Source organism: Asterias amurensis, chromosome 21, assembly GCF_032118995.1.
Source record: "Asterias amurensis chromosome 21, ASM3211899v1".
NCBI lineage: Eukaryota > Metazoa > Echinodermata > Asteroidea > Forcipulatida > Asteriidae > Asterias > Asterias amurensis.
Window position 1 is genome coordinate 14616717 of NC_092668.1, and position 20551 is coordinate 14637267.

Genomic DNA, 20551 nt, shown 5'->3' on the forward strand with positions numbered 1-20551 from the left:
AAAACACCCAAAACTGCATAATGTGCATACAATCCTGTTTAGCCGAGATTATTTAGCAAAATGCCTGCTTGTTCGGTAATAACAGGTTTGTAAATACCGTATACCTCCAGATTTGTGAATAACTGATATTTTGTTTGCAGGTTCGTTTTCTTAACGGTAAACAACGTATTCTTCTTTGTGCAGGTTTTATATCCCATATCTGGGCTTTTTTTATTCAAAGTTTGTAAATAACTGATAAATTTTGGTTTGCAGGTTTTATATCCCATTCTAGGTTGGTAAAATAACTGATAAATTTTATTGTATTTTTTATTCTAGATTTGTAAATAACTGATAAATTTTGTTTCCAGTCTCTTTTTCTTTACAGGTTTGTAAATAACTTATACTTTTTAATTTATGTTTTTATTCCAGATTTGTAAATAACTGATAAATTTTGTTTCCAGTTTCTTCTTCTTTACAGGTTTGTAAATAATGTATACTTTTTATTTTATGTTTTCATTACAGGTTTGTAAATAACTGAACAATTTTGTTTCCAGTTTCTTTTTCTTTACAGGTTTGTTAATTTTTTATTCAAGATTTGTAAATAACTGATCAATTTTGTTTCCAATTTCTTTTTCTTTACAGGTTTGTAAATAACTTTACTTTTTGTTTTATGTTTTATTCCAGATTTGTAAATAACTGATAAATTTTGTTTCCAGTTTCTTCTTCTTTGCAGGTTTGTAAATAACTGATACTTTTTATTTTATGTTTTTTGTTACAGATTTGTAAATAAGTTTACTTTTTATTTTATGTTTTTATTACAGACTTGTAAATAACTGATGAATTTTGTTTCCGGTTTCTTTTTCCTTTACAGGTTTGTAAATAACTTATACTTTTTTTTATTTTTATTTTTTATTACAAATTTGTAAATAACTGATAACTTTTGTTTCCAGTTTCTTTTTCTTTACAGGTTTGTAAATAACTTACACTTTTTATTTTCTGTTTTATTACAGATTTGTAAATAACTGATAAATTTTGTTTCCAGTTTCTTTTTCTTTACAGGTTTGTAAATAACTTATACTTTTTATTTTATTTTTTTATTACAGATTTGTAAATAACTGATAAATTTTGTTTCCAGTTTATTTTTTTTACAGGTTTGTAAATAACTGATAACTTTTGTTTCCAGTTTCTTTTTCTTTACAGGTTTGTAAATAACTTACACTTTTTATTTTGTGTTTTATTACAGATTTGTAAATAACTGATAAATTTTGTTTCTAGTTTCTTTAGCTTTACATGTTTGTTAATAACTTTTACTTTTTGTTTTATTTGTTTATCACAGATTTGTAACTTACTGATAAATTTTGTTTCCAGTTTCTTCTTCTTTACAGGTGCGTAAATAACTTTACTTTTTATTTTATGTTTTATTCCAGATTTGTCAATAACTGATAAATTCTGTTTCCAGTTTCTTTTTCTTTACAGGTTTGTAAATTTTTTATTCAAGATTTGTAAATAACTGATAATTTTTGTTTCTAGTTTCTTTTTCTTGACAGGTTTGTAAATAACTTTGCTTTTTATTTAATGTTTTATTCAAGATTTGTAAATAACTGATCAATTTTGTTTCCAGTTTCTTTAGCTTTACAGGTTTGTAAATAACTTTTACTTTTTGTTTAATTTTTTCATCAAGATTTGTAAATAACTGATAAATTTTGTTTCCAGTTTCTTTTTCTTTACAGGTGCGTAAATAACTTTACTTTTTATTTTATGTTTTATTCCAGATTTGTAAATAACTGATAAATTTTGTTTCCAGTGTCTTTTTCTTTACAGGTTTGTAATTAACTTACACTTTTTATTTTATGTTTTATTACAGATATGTAAATAACCTATAAATTTCGTTTCCAGTTTGTTTTTCTTGACAGGTTTGTTAATTGTTTTTTTTTAAGATTTGTAAATAACTGATAAGTTTTGTTTCCAGTTTCTTTTTCTTTACAGATTTGTAAATAACATATACTTTTTATTTTATTTTATTTTATTGTTACAGATTTGTAAATAACTGATAACTTTTGTTTCCAGTTTCTTTTCCTTTACAGGTTTGTAAATAACTTATACTTTTTATTTTATTTTTTATTACAGACTTGTAAATAACTGATAAATTTTGTTTACAGTTTCTTTTTCTTTACATGTTTGTAAATAACTTATACTTTTTATTTTATTTATTTTATTACAGATTTGTAAATAACTGATCAGTTTTGTTTCCAGTTTCTTTTTCTTTACAGGTTTGTAAATAACTTTACTTTTTATTATATGTTTTATTCCAGATTTGTAAATAACTGATAAATTTTGTTTCCAGTTTCTTTCTCTTTACAGGTTTGTAAATAACTTATACGTTTTATTTTATTTTTTTATTACAGATTTGTAAATAACTGATAAATTTTGTTTCCAGTTTCTTTTTTTTACAGGTTTATCAATAACTTATACTTTTTGTTTTGCAGGTTTTAGTTTTTTTTAAGAGTTTGTAATAACTTGGCAGGTTTTATACCCCCCCCCCCTCCCCTTATTTTTTTTTTTTTTTTTTGGGGGGGGGTGGTTACAGGTTTGTATAAATAAGTTTTTAGCATGTTTAATACTGACCATCTTTTGTCCAAACCACTTACACCCATTGGTTCATAGCCACTGGTGTTAATAATAGTATACAAAATAATGCAGTTTGTCCCTATAAACTATATTTTGTTCCGGGTGCAAGCATAGAGTAAGGAACACTGTCAAGTCCTAGCCCTTGGTGACGGCCTCCCTGTTTTGTTAATATCAGTGTATTTTGTTACATTATTCGCTTAATTTGTCAAAATGCTTACATATAATTGCCCATAACATTTCCTTGGTGTATAAACTCAGTGCTGTCTTTTCTCGTTTTGTTTTCTAGGATGCTAGTGGACAGTACATCTATGAACTGGCATTCGAGTTGGATCATCACTGTAGTCATAGAGACTCCCTCTGAACGGAGTGGCATATTGACCGATAAAGTATAGACATTTCTTGCCAAACGAGTTGAACAACTTTGGAAAGCCATAAATTCAAATTAAAAACAGATTTAGTCATCATTTGTTGAAATGTTATAGTAAATATTTAAAAATATGTGGAATTTGTTGGAAACAAATCATAAAGAGATATTTCAACCCAAGAATCCTTACAGAAAATGCTAAATTTTCCCCACAGTTTTTAATTTAAATGTTTAAACAAAATTGATTGTTTTGCTTATTGTTTAGCTGTCCATGCCAACCGGTAGGTGCACTTTGCTAATCAACAATGGAAAGATCTATAATAAAAATGTGTGGAAATTCACTAAACTGCACAATCACACCTCTGAATATATGAGACTAAAAAAGTATGTATAAATTGGTCCGGGGGGGGGGGGGGGTATGCACAAAAATGCTCAATATTTAATTGATTAAAGATTCAAATAAATGTAGGTTGATTGTATATTTCATTTATTATTGTGTTTACAGAGAAAACATGCTTTTTTAATAAACGGTTAGCATCTATTCAATTAAAAAGTGCCTCCATCTTCAAAATTTATCATAGGGGTACTGTCAGATGATAAACAACAAAAGTAGATCGATTTTAGTAGATAGATTTTATATTTTATTTATCTTTGTGTTAACAGAAAAACATGATTTTTTAAATAAAATTGTTAGCAAATTAAGGATTGTCTCGCGATTCAAGTTTGTTATAGGAGTACTCTGTCAGATAAACAATAAAACCGTCTCGTGAAGATTGCCCAATGAGTAGAGCTTTGTTTTGCTATGCTAATTAGTTGCTTAAAGGCACTGGACACTATTGGTAATTACTCAAAAACAATTGTTGGCATTAAAACTTACTTGGTAACGAGTAATGGGGAGCTGTTGATTATAAACCACTGTGAGAACTGGCTCCCTCTGAAGTAACGTAGTTTTTGAGAAAGGGGTAACTTCTGACTCAAAATTTCAATTGAATAAGAGACGTCAGCTGAGGTCTTGAATTCAAGTCTAATGAAAGCACGCAACTTGCACTACAGGGTGTTTTTTCTTCCATTATTCTCTCACAATTTCGAAAGGTCCAATTTTTCTCAGGTTTGTCATAATATGTTGATATACACAAGTGGGCAAACTGGTCTTTGAAAATTATTACCAAATGTGCCCAGTGTCTTTAAAGCCTGGGCCAACTTTCATAGAGCCGCTTGAGCATAAAAGTAACTTAGCACAAACTATTTATGATTACCAGAATAGGGTGATCATCCAAGATACATGTAGCATGTCAAATGTATAAGTGATCCTTGCTCCCTTTTGCTTAGCAGAAAGTTGTTAAGCAATATTTTTTGCTTAAGTAGCTCTATGATATTAAGTCCTGGGTTTGGCACGATCACACATGGTGCAAAAGACACATCTTAATTCGGCCGGGTGGGCCACGCATTCTGAAATAAACCTTGTAGGTATCAGCAGGGGATCTATACACTCACTTTACGTTGGATTTAGTTTTTCCGCCCAGATGTTGTCATTTTGAGCATCATTCTCTAAGATATCAAAGATTATTGAGTATAACACCTGCTGCCTCTACCGGTGTTCTTGGTCGTGGCCTCATGAGGAACCGGGCTCAATTTCATAGAGTTGCTTAAAGGGACAGGTTGCCTGGGGATCGGTCGAGTTGGTCTTAGACTTGATGACAAGTCGTTAGGCGCTGCATATTTTGTAAATCATTCTGTCATTCATGCAACAATCACAGTGCGATTATACACATGCAACGGTCGTAGGTAGAGCGTGGCATCACTCACACACATATACTGAGATCGAGGATGAGCGTACCGTCCCCGTAGCTACACCGCGCTTGACAAATTACCGTCTTGACTTCAAGACTAAGTTAGTCCATGAAAAGCGCTAGAAACAGTTTGTCATACAATGCCAAATAATGGTTAGAAAGATGTTTTAAAAGTAGAATAAAATGATCCACATAAATCAACCCCTAGGCTTCGAAATTGCGTGGTTTTACCTTTTACTTACCAAACTAACACGGTCGGCCATTTTATGGAGTCAACACAAATTAATTATTAACACAAAATGGCGTGTCGTGTAAGTTTACGGCGTATAGGGAAAACCATGCAATTTTGAGGTATGTTTGCGTGAATTGCTTCTCACAGACCATCTCGACCGATAGGCAGCGGCGTGTCCCTTTAAAGGAACATTGCAGAATTGGTTTTTGTTGCTGGCATGAGTGTAAGTGCTTTATGTATCCCACCATAAATACATAAACTGACAAACCTGTAGAAGTTTGAGATCGATCGGCCATCTTGGTCACGAGAGAATAGGGAATAACCGATTACAAATTTTTACATTGCATCGATGCCAAAATAAAATTTCATACGCGATAAACTCCAAACGCTAAGTTAGATTATTTTTGTTTCTTGTCAACAATTATGATATTTACGACAGAAACATTTCAAGGGATGTTTTCAACTGTCATCATCATTAGACCGAGTAAGTTTTATGTAAAATCTGTGATCTTCACGATTTTTGTTTCTTACCAAATTCGTTCCTGTAAGCATGATTGCGCAAATTCTGTTAAGCAGGAAAATGTGCGAGCTTAGTCACTCATTGTAGATAATGACATGGTTAGGTTGCCTGGTAAAGCTTATGAATCTGGGACCAATTTGCATGAAGTCTGTAAGCCCCAAAATCTTACTGAGCACAAACGGGGCCCAACTTCATGTGCATACACCAGAATAAAGTTACAAGCAAAACAATAGAATGTCAGTGTACAATAATTGCTTTTATTTTTGTTGGCAGATTAGACATTTTTAAGTAATTATGTTCTGCCTAAAGAAAGCAGTTCCATGCCATTGGGCCCAGGTAACCGACCCGAATTAATACTGTTGTCACTCTCCTTTTGCACACTAAATAAAAAAATTATAATTTGCTAAGCAGATTGTCGTTTTTATTGCTTAGAACAGCTTTTATGAAAATGGAAAAAAAACTAATGCTTTAGTAAATCAAACTTTAAAGAAATTAATAGTTCATAAGTCCACGCAATTATTTAGTAAACCAAAGGAATTCGATCATTGTCTTCGTTTCTAAAACTGCCTATGAATATTCATGAAAGTCTGAAATTTGTTGGGGGGGGGGGGGGACTTAGGCCCTTTTCGTCCTAGGGCTAAACGAGATGACGGAGTCTATAGTCAAATCCCAAACCGAAGATGTGACATCGCCGCCTAGAGTGCGCCCTCTGTAGCTCAGTTTTAGGCAGGTAGTAAACATGGAAATTTTGACGTATCTCATGCTCGATTTTTGTTCATCTAAAAACTCAGGCTAAATGGCTCCTTCAAGACCGTCCATAGGATTCATGTAACTGTGGCTGTTTATCAGAGGCTGACCGGACCTATCAAGGTATGTTATAAAGTATTATATTGAGAAACACGCATTTCCTGATACTTTTATGTTGCATGTTTGCATGTTTTGATTTAACGAGTACACGACCCTAACCGCATGATCACCGTACATCCCTGACCGGTGGTACCTGACCATTGTACGGCGGCAACCCTCTGGTCTGTGGTGGGTGATTGTACGTAGTTGTACGTGTCGTAGTAGTTGTCTCTGCTTACACTTACAGTAGTTGTTGGTCCTATTTCAAGCCCAGATTCCAATCAACCAAGACCAAACAGTATTTTAAGTAGGAGTCAGCACATTATATTTTTAAAGCTTTTATTATTATTAATATTATTAATACTTTGTGTGTGTGGGGGGGGGGGGGGTAGAAAGCTAAATTAATGTCCAAACAACCAAAGACCAAACTTTTTACATAGGAGTGTCTACATTACTTTTTATTTATTTTATTTATTTTTTCGTGGTAAATTTCAAACTTTTTACATAGGAGTGTCTTCATTACTTTTTATTTATTTTATTTATTTTTTCGTGGTAAATTTAAGAAACTTTGGATGAAAACTTTTTAAGATTTGTTTCTGATTATAATGTCAAACTAACTTAATGGAAAAACATTTCACGCAGCTTTGGAATTTTATTGGGTTATTGTACATAAATTAGTTATTTTTTACAGTGATCAATTTTGCAATATTATTGATGAAAATCTTTTTCCTTGTTTTGTTCGAAATTTTATACTATAATTGTTTTATTTTTTATTTGTGAAGGCCATATGATGCTTAGTGTTTTTTGGCTTTTGACGATATATATTTTATTGCTATCTGTTAATACTTGTTTCAACACAGTTATTAGAATTGTTTTTCAGTTTGGACAAACTTTTTTTTGTGAGGACTAAGTGTAAATTTGGTGACACTTTTTTGCGAAACACCATTTTGTGTGTTTTTTATTTTATTTATTTAAATAATTATTTTGTTATTGTTTTTTTTTCCTCCCCTTTTTTTTTTTTTTTGGTGGGGGGGGGGGGTCATTCCATGCCAAGTTTTAAATAATTGTTGGTCCTGCCTCAAAAATCAAACTTTTTAATTTTTGAGATGTTTTTTTCTTAAAGTTCTCTAAGAATTTGATGTCAATTTTTTTTCAGTAACACAAATTGTTGGTTGTGGCCCAAACATTAAAAGACTCATAAACTTGTGAGAATTATTTTTAAATTTTCATACAAGTTTTGAATGTTTTGACAAAGTCTTGAGAAGCAGATTTTTTCAGGTCATTTTGAAGTCATATTAGAATCGTTGTTGGTCGTGCCTCAATTGTTTTATTGGATTTATACACATTGGACGAGGATCATAAAATCAATCTCAATTCGGTTGAAATACAATACTTTTGAGAAACACAATTTTTTATTTTGCTCATGACTCAAACATTTTATTGGAATTGAAACGATATTGTTTTGACGATACTTTCTTTTTTTTGCAGATCTCATATGAATCTTTGGAATCCGAATTGCAGCATGGAATTGACAACCAACAAGAGACAAAACAACCCGGATCGGAAAAATATTAAAGGGACACCTGATATGGTTCCTACATGGATAGCAATGCCTGATTCCTACATGGATAGCATTGTTTGATTCCTATATGGACAGCAATATTGGATTCATACATGAACACTCATTCTTACACGGACAGTAAAAACTTGATTACTAATAAAAACCATGGACAGCAAATCTAATTTGTTATTCGTACGTGGGCAGCAAATCTAATTCAAACATGGACAGCAAAGTAGACAGCAATATCTGATTCCTACATGGACAGCAACATCTGGACCCAATCTGATAATGGCTCATGCTTACCAGTGGATTCTGTGCTGGTGAGCACCCTTTTTGCTTTGGGGCAAGCGCCAAATGTTCACCTCAAACTTCCGTTAATCAGGGAATGTTTTTAAGAGCAGACAGTTTCTTGTTCTGGTGTATCTAAACGTAATTTTCTATGCATGAAATAACAAACCTGTGAAAATTTGAGATTGATTGGTCGTCCAAGTTGCGAGAAAATAATGGAGTTAAAAACACCCTTGTCGCACAAGTTGTGTGCTTTCAGATGCTTGAACTTGTGTGAAGAAAAGTGACCAGTGAAAATTATCATGTTTAATTCAAACATAAATTTTTACATTTATTTACATTAATTCAAATCCCGTGGGAGTTGCCTCCTATCCAAAAGGTACAAGTAATGTAATATACAAACAACTGATGATTTTCTGGTGAAAGCTTATCACTACAGTAGCAACTATTTTCTTTAATAGTGATAATTTAAGTTATTTAAAAAGATTCATGTTATTTATAATAATTATGTAAATAAAATGGTCAACAATTATAATGTAAATGATCCCTCTGTTCGACTGTTTTTTATTCTGTCTTACTGGTGTTTGTTCATTGATAAAAATTAATTAACGGTAACAGAATCTTTAAAAATGGGAAACAAACACGTGCCCATTATATCTTAATCTTTTTAAATGGCGATGGGGTATTCCGCTAGCCGATATAATTAATTAAGAATAAATAAATATTGTCAACAGAGGGCGCTACTTAATTAAATTAGTCTTGTTTCAAGCCACAAGAGGGCGCACTCTTCCACGTGTATATTATCAGGCGGTAATAACTATGCGCCTGCACATACGTCACATTTTCGTTCTAATCTTCATCAGGTCAAAAAATTTTCAGCACCAACTCGGAGACGCCACAGCCTAGCGGATAAGGACACGGACTCTGGAGGACAACATTGCGGGTTCGAGCCCCGCTCAGGACACCATCAGCTGGACAAGAAGAAGACACGCTCACCAGAGGAACACCCACGGACCCTGCACCACGACGAGGAGGCAACATGGCGGCGATACACAAGAGGGAGGCGTGGACCCGGAGAGAGAGAGAGAGAGGGGTGGTGGTGGTGGACCCCCCAGGAAAGTGGAGACGAGAAAATTTTTTTTAATTAAATTTTATTTATTTTTAATTAAAAAAAAAAAAAAAAATTGAAAATTAGTGGACTTTTGATTTTTTAAAATCGTCTGAAACGCACGCTCGTTAATTTTTGTGATTTTCCATTAAAAAAAATCCAAAATTGTAAAAATTTACAAAATTCACCACTAATTTTTTTTTTTTTGGTATTTCATTTTCTTAAAATCGCCTGAAACGCATGCTCGTTAATTTTTATTTGAACTTTTTTTTTTTTTGCCTGAAAAACTCTAAAAATCTCTGAAATTGACAAAAATTGAGCGTCAAAACCTTCCAAACACCCTTAAAACAGTGCGGGATACACTCCTGAGTTACTCCAGAGTGTCCTATTAACATTCTACATGAAATACGCATTCTGGTGACAAAAAAACTCACAGAAAAGTGTCTATTTTAATAAATAATTGCTTACATAAACTCTTAGCAGCACTTAATGTGTTGGTGCTATACTCTTATTTACAATAACTTATTTACACAGAGCACACGTTCGTGTATTCTAACCTTCAAACTTCATTTTTTTTTAGTGTAACAGATAGTATGCTACGTATAACTATGAATTGAGAAGCTGTCTTGTTTTAAAAGGGCCTTTTCCACACAAAATAACCTTGAATTCAAGTGTTATATTAAGTATATCAAACGCGAGTATGATAAAATTAGTCTGGTACCTGCATTAAGAATTGTGTTATGTAAGCACTAAGACACGGGGAGCTAGACTTCAAGAACTATTGCTAAAAAATGTATGGAAGCTTAAGAAGACCATCTGCATGCCAAGTTTCCAAGTTAAATACATCCAAAAAATATAAAATAATTAGATAACTCTGTATTTTAGGGTTCTCATGGTTTTGTGGAATCTACTGTTCAAGATAAAATGGTGGAAAGACACAATACAGAGTTTTTAGTACTAATCACAAAACTTTATGGAAATGCAGATGTTCACTCTAAGTCTCCATACATTTGCATTCTGTTTAAAACTAGAGGCCCTGCTCGGTTTAAACAATGTTTGCAGATAAATATCATCACGTGTGATACAAATACATCCAATTACCCACATATAAAACCAAACTAGGCATTTAAACCATGTTTTAACTGTCTGACCTGTGTAAAAGTTATGTTTACACTATTAGTATACGTACAATGAGATTGCATGATTTTTCACTTTGTATTCAGTAAAAAGTGTTAAGCCGTAGCTAGTAGCCCTTTGATTTCTGCATTTCAGTACCCATGATTCAAGCCTGATGCTTCATTCTTGTTAGGGCAGGGCAGCTTTTGCTCAGTAAACCTCTATTAGTGAGGGAAAATTGCTTATACCAGAACATGTCAATGGGCACCGAGACAATGACCAAGACCGAGTGCATGGCGACAATTGCTGCGTTATTTGTCTCAACAAAGTATCAGGCCTGATGATTCAAAGGAATTGCAAAATGTACATGACAATATACAGCAAAGTTTTTACCTTACAACAAAAACAGCCATAGGAATATACATGGTAAAGATCTGTTTACGCAGAACACTTTGCTTTGAATTAAATTGATCGCTTTTGAAATAAATATCAACTTTGTTTATCAAGTTGCAAACAGTAAAGACTGATGTCTGTGTCGTTTTATCAGAGTCCATGTATTAAACAATAGTTAAAACTCACTACATGAGACGTACCTTAATATCTTAGTATTGAATGAATCACAAAGTTGAACAAAATTAACTTGAGGCGGTGAGAAGATGCAGCATCTCATAGGCTCTCTTCAGTCAAGCTGGCGCATCTTTCATACCAAGGCTTGTCGTCGTCTTGAGTGTTCTATAAACAAAAAATCAAAGAACCAATTTAATGCATGAATGACATGTCAAGAGGAAAGCAGTTGCAAATTGTATGCAATCCCAAAGGGTGATCCCAAAGGGTGTGTTACACCCCAAGGGATGATCATATTGGGGACCGTTCTAGACTAAAAGACAATTGATGTGCATCTCTACATGCGTCATCGATAACCAAACCTTGTATATCAATAAGTACTGTGAAGCAGCCACTCTCTAGTGTGGTCTCATCTACTTCTATCAGCCAAGGGATACCATAATTGGTGGTTTAAACAGCATTATTGCAGAAGTACAAGCGGTAATAATATTGGTGACGGGTATAGAAAAACAGAGAAAGTGTTTTCCACTTTTGGCAGTGATACAGATTTGTACAAGAGGTACAGTATCAAAATTGGGGACAGGTTGAAGAACAAAAGGCAAGTAGAAACATATTTAAAGTCGTTCCACAGCCGCCCCACCCCCCCCCCCACCCTCTCTAGTCATGTATACCCCAGTCAATGAGCTATAGGCAGATAATTGTACCCTCATATCTAGCTGAAATGTCTTGAAAAGTTAAATAGAAACTTTGCTTTTGGTCTGACAATGAGGTCAGTTTTGGCATGTATGTATTAAACTAAAACTAAAATGCCTAGTTCACTATAATCAACATTTTCATAAGCGTACATGATCCAGTGGTATACAGCGATTCGTCCTGCAGGGTTTTAAAGTGCGCTTTGTCACTTTGTTGTAACGTAGTTTAAAGTTGTTTAAGAGTGGGTTGTAATGGCTTCTTTAAAGGTCTTATTGTCCCTGATAGATATGATGTCTGTGATGGTAATGAGTCGTGTAAACCATACGCTGGAAAGGGATGCGGAGTTTAATGCCCACCACTGTACACTTTCATTTTCTAAAAAGGTATTGAACTTAAAACTTATAAATGTAGCTCCCCCATGGCCTTTTGCACCATTATAAGATGCATTGTTTTGTTGCTTGGTCTGACCTTTTAGAAAGTCAGACAAAGTATGTCTTACAAGGAAATGATGGCATATAATCCTTTGTAACATATTGGGGTTGGGTCCTTAATAACAGACAAGGGGGTGCATGTTTCTGGTTGAAACAGATTTGAAGTAGAAGGGGTACCATGTTGGGGGTGGGTCCTGAATGGCAGACAAGGGGATGCATTTTCTGGTTGAAACAGATTTGAAATAGAAGGGGTAACATGCTGGGGGAGGGTCCTGAATGGCAGACAAGGGGATGCATGTTTCTGGTTGATACAGATTTGAAGTAGAAGGGGTAACATGTTGGGGGTGGGTCCTGAATGGCAGACAAGGGGGCGCATGTTTCTGGTTGATACATATTTGAAATAGAAGAGGTAACTTGTTGGGGGTGGGTCCTTAATAACAGACAAGGGGATGCATGTTTCTGGTTGATACAGATATGAAGTAGACGGGGTAACATGTTGGGGGCGGGTCCTGAATGGCAGACAAGGGGGTGCATGTTTCTGGTTGATACATATTTGAAATAGAAGGGGTAACATGCTGGGGGTGGGTCCTGAATGGCAGACAAGGGGATGCATGTTTCTGGTTGATACAGATTTGAAGTAGAAGGGGTAACATGTTGGGGGCGGGTCCTGAATGGCAGACAAGGGGGCGCATGTTTCTGGTTGATACATATTTGAAATAGAAGAGGTAACTTGTTGGGGGTGGGTCCTTAATAACAGACAAGGGGATGCATGTTTCTGGTTGATACAGATATGAAGTAGACAGGGTAACATGTTGGGGGTGGGTCCTAAATAGCAGATAAGGGGTGCATGTTTTGGGTTGATACAGATATGAAGTAGACGGGGTAACATGTTGGGGGCGGGTCCTGAATGGCAGACAAGGGGGTGCATGTTTCTGGTTGATACATATTTGAAATAGAAGGGGTAACATGTTGGGGGTGTGTCCTGAATGGCAGACAAGGGGATGCATGTTTCTGGTTGATACAGATTTGAAGTAGAAGGGGTAACATGTTGGGGGCGGGTCCTGAATGGCAGACAAGGGGGCGCATGTTTCTGGTTGATACATATTTGAAATAGAAGAGGTAACTTGTTGGGGGTGGGTCCTTAATAACAGACAAGGGGATGCATGTTTCTGGTTGATACAGATATGAAGTAGACAGGGTAACATGTTGGGGTGGGTCCTAAATAGCAGATAAGGGGTGCATGTTTTGGGTTGATACAGATATGAAATAGAAGGGGGAACATGTTGGGGGCGGGTCCTGAATGGCAGACAAGGGGGTGCATGTTTCTGGTTGATACATATTTGAAATAGAAGGGGTAACATGTTGGGGGTGGGTCCTAAATAGCAGATAAGGGGTGCATGTTTTGGGTTGATACAGATTTGAAATAGAAGGGGGAACATGTTGGGGGCGGGTCCTGAATGGGGAGATAGGGGGTGCATGTTTCTGGTTGATACATATTTGAAGTAGAAGGGGTAACATGTTGGGGGTGGGTCCTGAATGGCAGACAAGGGGATGCATGTTTCTGGTTGATACAGATATGAAGTAGACGGGGTAACATGTTGGGGGTGGGTCCTGAATGGCAGACAAGGGGATGCATGTTTCTGGTTGATACAGATATGAAGTAGACAGAGTAACATGTTGGGGGTGGGTCCTTAATAACAGACAAGGGGGTGCATGTTTCTGGTTGATACAGATTTGAAGAAAAAGGGGATAAAGTGTTGGGCCAGGTCCTAACTTTTTGATACAAGGGGTCTCAAAATGCAACCCACTTCTTTTCCATTCGGGACCAAAAATGTACCCAGTACATTTTGTGGGCTGAAATAGAATGGGTAAAATGTTGGGGGTTGGTCCTGACTTGTAAAGAAGGGGGAGCATTTGGGGATTGAAGAAAAAGAGGTAAAATGTTTGGGGGTTGGTCCTGACTGACAAATAAAATGGGTGCATTTTGGGATTGAGGGTAAAAGAGGTAAAATGTTGGGGGTTGGTCCTGACAGGCAAATAAGAGGGTGCATTTTTTGATTGCGGGTATAAAAGAGGTAAAATGTCGGGGGTTGGTCCTGACAGGCAAATAAGAGTGTGCATTTTTTTTATTGAGGGTATAAAAAAGGTAAAATGTTGGGGGTTGGTCATGACAGGCAAATAAGAGGGTGCATTTTTGGATTGCAGTTAAAGGGGTAAAATATTGGGGGTTGGTCCTGAGACTGGCAGTGGGGTGTATTTTTGGATTGCAATTCAAGGGGTAAAATGTTGGAGGTTGGTCCTGACTGGAAGTGGGGTGCATTTGGGATTGAAGAAAAAGAGGTAAAATGTTTGGGGGTTGGTCCTGACTGACAATTCAAAGGGGTGCATTTTGAGATTGAGGGTAAAAGAGGTAAAATGTTGTGGGTTGGTTCTGACTGGCATTAAAGTGGGGTGCATTTTGAGATTGAAGTAAAAGGGGTAAAATGTCGGGGGTTTGTCTTGACTTGGCAAAGAATTGGGGTGCATTTTGAGATTGAAGTAAAAGGGGTAAAATGTTGGGGGTTGGTCCTGACTTGAAAAAATGTGGGGTGCATTTGGGGACTGAAGTAAAAGGGGTAAAATATTAGGGGTTAGTCCTGACTGACAAAAAAGTGGGGTAGTGTTTAGGTTTTATAACTATAAGGTTTTAAATTTAAGCAACAGGCATGGTAGATGAAGAATACTTCGGTGGGTCAACTAGTTATGGGAAGCTGACAGGGAGAGGAAGAACATAGGGTTTGGCAGTAAATTGTTGAACACCAAAAAAACTTAATTGAAACTCACCATTGTATTTCAGGAGATAGGAGATAGGATGTGGTCCAAACTGATGATTCTTCATCCATTTGTATCCTTGTGTATGGTTGATCATACATCTAGAGAAAAGAAATATAATAATATGAGCATTTGAGAACATACATTTAATGTGGGATGATTTATAATTATGCAGATTGTGCAGTTTGTATTGTTGCAATACTAATGTTTGGGATGTAAATATTTTTTTATTTTTTTATTTATTTTTTTTTTATTTTTTTTATATTTATTTTACTTATTATATTTTTTTTAGGGGGAAAAGGGAGGGCAGCAAGTGTGATTTATTCAGTTTAAGTGATGAGGGGGTCATTAGTTGGGGGCGGGTCTAGTCTTGGATCCAAGACCATTGGTGTTGCGCACTCACACTCAAACAACGTTCCGATCTATATGCATGGCAAACTGTACACGCTTGTAATGAATGAACATAGAGGGCAATTTGACTAGTTCTTTCCCCACCACATCCATGATGCGGGAATCAAAATTACAAAGGGCTCAAGACCTTTATCACAACACGCAGTGTGCAAATATGCGCATCTCCGGTTCGCCATTTTGGGTGTCACAATGGCATGTGCACATGCAAAAGTAAGACTCCCTTAGAAACATTCAGAAATGGTTGATGCGAATTGTTTGAAGGTGCGGTGTACTACTCCTAGATAGAAACATTAGGTTTCCTTCAGGAAGTTCAGCCATCGTCTCCCGTATAGCACTCATGTACACTTTTGGGCAAGTTTTAACACCTAAACTAAAAATTGTGAAATTTTGAAAGTGTTCAAAAGTAGGCTTCACACTATTACTGTTCGTAGCGATTGATAAAATACAGTACGACTTTCCCTCTCTTGTTCGTTTTTAATTTAACGTTTACAAAAATGCCAAAACAACCCCTTGTCGAGACGAGTCTTGAGTAAGGGAATCCCTTATATTGTCATTAAAAGAACAACATTTTGCTGTAGTCGCTCGTGCCTTAACGTTCAATGAGTAAATAAGACTAAACCTAAGAGAGGGAAACACTACTGCCCGACTCCACGACTCCTTAGAGTCAGTTAGATCATGGAGGTTCTACCTCCATGGTTAGATCGAGAGGGAGCGAGGTGTGCATGGGCACGCCCACCCCACCCGCTATGAGGGAATTACTTCAGTTTAGCGGGAAGAAAATTATTTTGGTAAACAACAAACGTACATTGAATACGGTTGGTAAAATTAAATAGAAGTATAATTTCAATTCTTGCATACTTGCAGTATTACTAAATTAACAACTTATCTTACCTTGTTGATGGTGTTGATACCAATATTACAGCCATATTTGAGATGAAATCATGGTCTTAACAACCACTTAACATACATTTTGTCTGCTGTTTGAAGTGACGTATCCACGTGTGTTTTCAACGCCATTTTGTTTATTGTTGATACTACTACAAGTTCCTATGGAGGGCGCACTCCATTACAATTATTCATGTGCGTAGTGGGCGGGGCCTCCTAAGAAAAGAAATAATTATAAGATCAGACTCAAATAATAAGCATGTCTATTTTTCGAGAATGAAAATTACGAAAGTTTATCCTTACCATAAGTTTGCTAGATAATTATGGAGAAAAAACAAGTCTAGGAGATTTTAGTTTGAAGTGACCGGCTCGGCGCTTTTGCGCATGAGCAGTTGGGAATGAGGTAAACAGGAAAGATCCACACTGTCAAAAATGTCGTCTGCTAATTGCGTGTTCAAACTCGAAATGCTTTCACTGCAAACGCTGGTAAGTATGGATATTCTTGTGCAGTTTGTTCATGATTATGCCAGGAAATAGTTATATGTCAAATGGTTTGTATCGATAACTCTAAAGGGCAAGTTTGGGCATGGTTTGGGCAACCAAAGTTATCGGTTGTTGTGTATCGTGAAATGTCTAAAAATGTGCACAGTTGGCCTACGGCTACAGTCCGCCCCGTACCGTTGACTGTGTACACTCGGCCCATTGCCGTGCTTGCAATACACGGTCATCAATCACTACCCGTCCAGTCCTAATGGCATGCTGTGGGGCTACAAAAGCACAATGAATGTTTACAGTATCACAACTCGTGTAACTTATAAATCCTTGATTAAGAATGTTTTATGTGTTTGCAGCATACCAGGTCCAGGGCAAGAATTTCAAATTAAATCGATGACCAATTGAGACTAAACTTGCACAGATTTGATATTCGTTTCATGGGGTACACACCAACACCAAGTAAGAATACCGGTCTTTGAGTTTGACAATACCGAAGGTGTCCAGCCGTCGATTTCATCAAACTCTTCTTAACATAGGATTAATCTTAGGACTTTAAGACAAGTAAAGTTCAGTATCCAAAGACGTAGGACGCATTCAACCAATCTTAAGTTAGGAGGGGTTACTCATTTTAACTCGAGATAGGATTAATCCTAGCATTTCGTGAAATCGGCTGCAGTGCCTTCAAAGGGAATGGAAATACGTTTGGTAATCCTTACGCTTACGGGTTCATTATGATGAAATACAAATCTGTTCCTTTAATTTTTTTTGTAGATCACTTGAGATGGTCTGGACAGGCTTCAATACAAAAGATGCACAAACTTGTTGCAAGAGAGCCCGTGAGGTGCCGCATCATTATGAATTCAATTCAATCATCTTCTCACTGCCTCGAGCTACTTCAGTTCATTAAAAGGTACGTAGACGCATCAATCCCTTTTATTAACCATTCTCAATTTTACCCTTCTTTACTCAAAATCTAAATCAATCCCCGGAAATGCACCCAACTTGTCTGACATTCAGGACCCGCCCTGGTCTTGGTTCCAAAACCATTGGTGGTGCGCCCTCACACACAACCAACTTTCCAATCTTTATACACAGCAAACTGTACACTTGTAATGAATGAAGATAGAGTGATCAACCCCATGCTTTAACCTCTTTTACTTCAATCCCAAAATGCACCCCATTTCTTTACCAGTCGGAACCAACCCCCAATATTTTACCCCTTATACTTCAATCCAAAAATGCACCCCACTTCTTTGCCAGTCAGGACCAACCCCCAAACATTTTACCTCTTTTTCTTCAATCCCACAATGCACCCCCACTCCTTTGCCAGTCAGGACCAACCCCAAACAATTTACCTCTTTTACTTCTATCCCCAAATGCTCCCCCTTCTTTACAAGTCAGGACCAACCCCCAACATTTTACCCATTCTATTTCAGCCCACAAAATGTACTGGGTACATTTTTGTTCCTGAATGGAAAAGAAGTGGGTTGCATTTTGAGACCCCTTGTCTGAGTTAGGACCTGCCCCAACATGTTCCCCCCTTCTACTTCAAATCTGTATCAACCAGAAACATGCACCCTTGTCTGCCATTAAGGACCCAACCCCCTTCATTTTTTCCCTTCTACTTCAAATCTGTATCAACCAGAAACATGCATCCCCTTGTCTGTTATTAAGGACCGACCCCCAACATGTTCCCCCCTTCTACTTCAAATCTGTATCAACCAGAAACATGCATCCCCTTGTCTGTTATTAAGGACCCACCCCCAACATGTTCCCCCCTTCTACTTCAAATCTGTATCAACCAGAAACATGCACCCCTTGTCTGTTATTAAGGACCCACCCCCATCATGGTACCCCTTCTACTTCAAATCTGTATCAACCAGAAACATGCACCCCTTGTCTGTTATTAAGGACCCACCCCCAACATGTTCCCCCCTTCTACTTCAAATCTGTATCAACCAGAAACATGCACCCTTGTCTGCCATTAAGGACCCAACCCCCTTCATTTTTTCCCTTCTACTTCAAATCTGTATCAACCAGAAACATGCATCCCCTTGTCTGTTATTAAGGACCGACCCCCAACATGTTCCCCCCTTCTACTTCAAATCTGTATCAACCAGAAACATGCATCCCCTTGTCTGTTATTAAGGACCCACCCCCAACATGTTCCCCCCTTCTACTTCAAATCTGTATCAACCAGAAACATGCATCCCTGTCTGTATTAGGACCCACCCCCAATATGTTCCCCCAGTCTACTGTCAAATACTGGATCAACCAGAAACATGCATCCCACATTGTCTGCCATTCAGGACCCACCGCCTAGATGATTCCCCTTCTGACTTCAAAGCTGGTATCAACAGAAACATGATCCCTTGTCTGTTATTATGGACCCCACCCCAACAAGATTCCCTTCTTCTTCAGAATCAGTATCAACCAGAAACATGCACCCCTTGTCTGTTATTATGAACCCACCCCCAATATGTTACAAAGGATTATATGCCATCATTTCCTTGTAAGACATACTTTGTCTGACTTTCTAAAAGGTCAGACCAAGCAACAAAACAATGCATCTTATAATGGTGCAAAAGGCCATGGGGGAGCTACATTTATAAGTTTTGAACTCAAAACCTTTTTAGAAAATGAAAGTGTACGGTGGTGGGCATTAAACGCCGCATCCCTTTCCAGCGTATGGTTTATACGACTCATTACCATCACAGACATCATATCTATCTGGGACAATAAGACCTTTAAAGGAGCCATTTCAACCCACTCTTAAACAACTTTAAACTACGTTACAACGAAGTGACAAAGCGCCATTTAAAACCCTGCAGGACGAATCGCTGTATACCACTGGATCATGTACGCTTATGAAAATGTTGATTATAGTGAACTAGGCATTTTAGTTTTAGTTTATTACATACATGCCAAAACTGACCTAATTGTCAGACCAGAAGCAAAGTTTCTATTTAACTTTTCAAGACATTTCAACAAGATATGAGGGTACAATGATCTGCCTAGATAGATGATCTCATTGACTGGGGTATACATGACTAGAGAGGGGGGCGGCTGTGGAACGACTTCAAATATGTTTCTACTTGCCTTCTGTTCTACAACCCGTCCCCAATTTTGATACTGTACCTCTTGTACAAATCTGTATCACTACCAAAAGTGGAAAACACTTTCTCTGTTTTTCTAGACCCGTCACCAATATTATTACCGCTTGTACTTCAAATCTGTACCATTGCAATAATGCTGTGTAAACCACCAATTATGGTATCCCTTGGCTGATAGAAGTAGATGAGACCACACTAGAGAGTGGCTGCTTCACAGTACTTATTGATATACAAGGTTTGGTTATCAATGACGCATGTAGAGATGCACATCAATTGTCTTTTAGTCTAGAACGGTCCCCAATATGATCACCCCTTGGGGTGTAACACACCCTTTGGGATCACCCTTTGGGATTGCATACAATTTGCAACTGCTTTCCTCTTGACATGTCATTCATGCATTAAATTGGTTCTTTGATTTTTTGTTTATAGAACACTCAAGATGACGACAAGCCTTGGTATGAAAGATGCGCCAGCTTGACTGAAGAGAGCCTATGAGATGCTGCATCTTCTCACCGCCTCAAGTTAATTTTGTTCAACTTTGTGATTCATTCAATACTAAGATATTAAGGTACGTCTCATGTAGTGAGTTTTAACTATTGTAAAAAGATCTGTTTAATACATGGACTCTGATAAAACGACACAGACATCAGTCTTTACTGTTTGCAACTTGATAAACAAAGTTGATATTTATTTCAAAAGCGATCAATTTAATTCAA

General features: G+C 36.7%; 3 long non-coding RNA genes across 3 annotated transcripts; 2 read left to right on the top strand and 1 right to left on the bottom strand.

The window, feature by feature from the left end:
- The first annotated feature begins 6235 nt into the window (after window positions 1–6235).
- On the top strand, window positions 6236–8083 carry LOC139953064 (uncharacterized). Its single transcript, XR_011787936.1, has 2 exons — window positions 6236–6383; window positions 7848–8083. It is a non-coding gene; the product is annotated as an uncharacterized lncRNA (long non-coding RNA).
- Window positions 8084–8892: 809 nt separating this feature from the next.
- Window positions 8893–16364, bottom strand: LOC139953065 (uncharacterized). The gene is made up of 4 exons (XR_011787937.1): window positions 16234–16364; window positions 14944–15032; window positions 11026–11164; window positions 8893–9224 (listed from the first exon to the last, which is right to left on the bottom strand). It is a non-coding gene; the product is annotated as an uncharacterized lncRNA (long non-coding RNA).
- Window positions 16365–16629: 265 nt separating this feature from the next.
- On the top strand, window positions 16630–20431 carry LOC139953320 (uncharacterized). The gene is made up of 3 exons (XR_011787964.1): window positions 16630–16713; window positions 17494–17632; window positions 20265–20431. It is a non-coding gene; the product is annotated as an uncharacterized lncRNA (long non-coding RNA).
- Window positions 20432–20551: the final 120 nt, after the last annotated feature.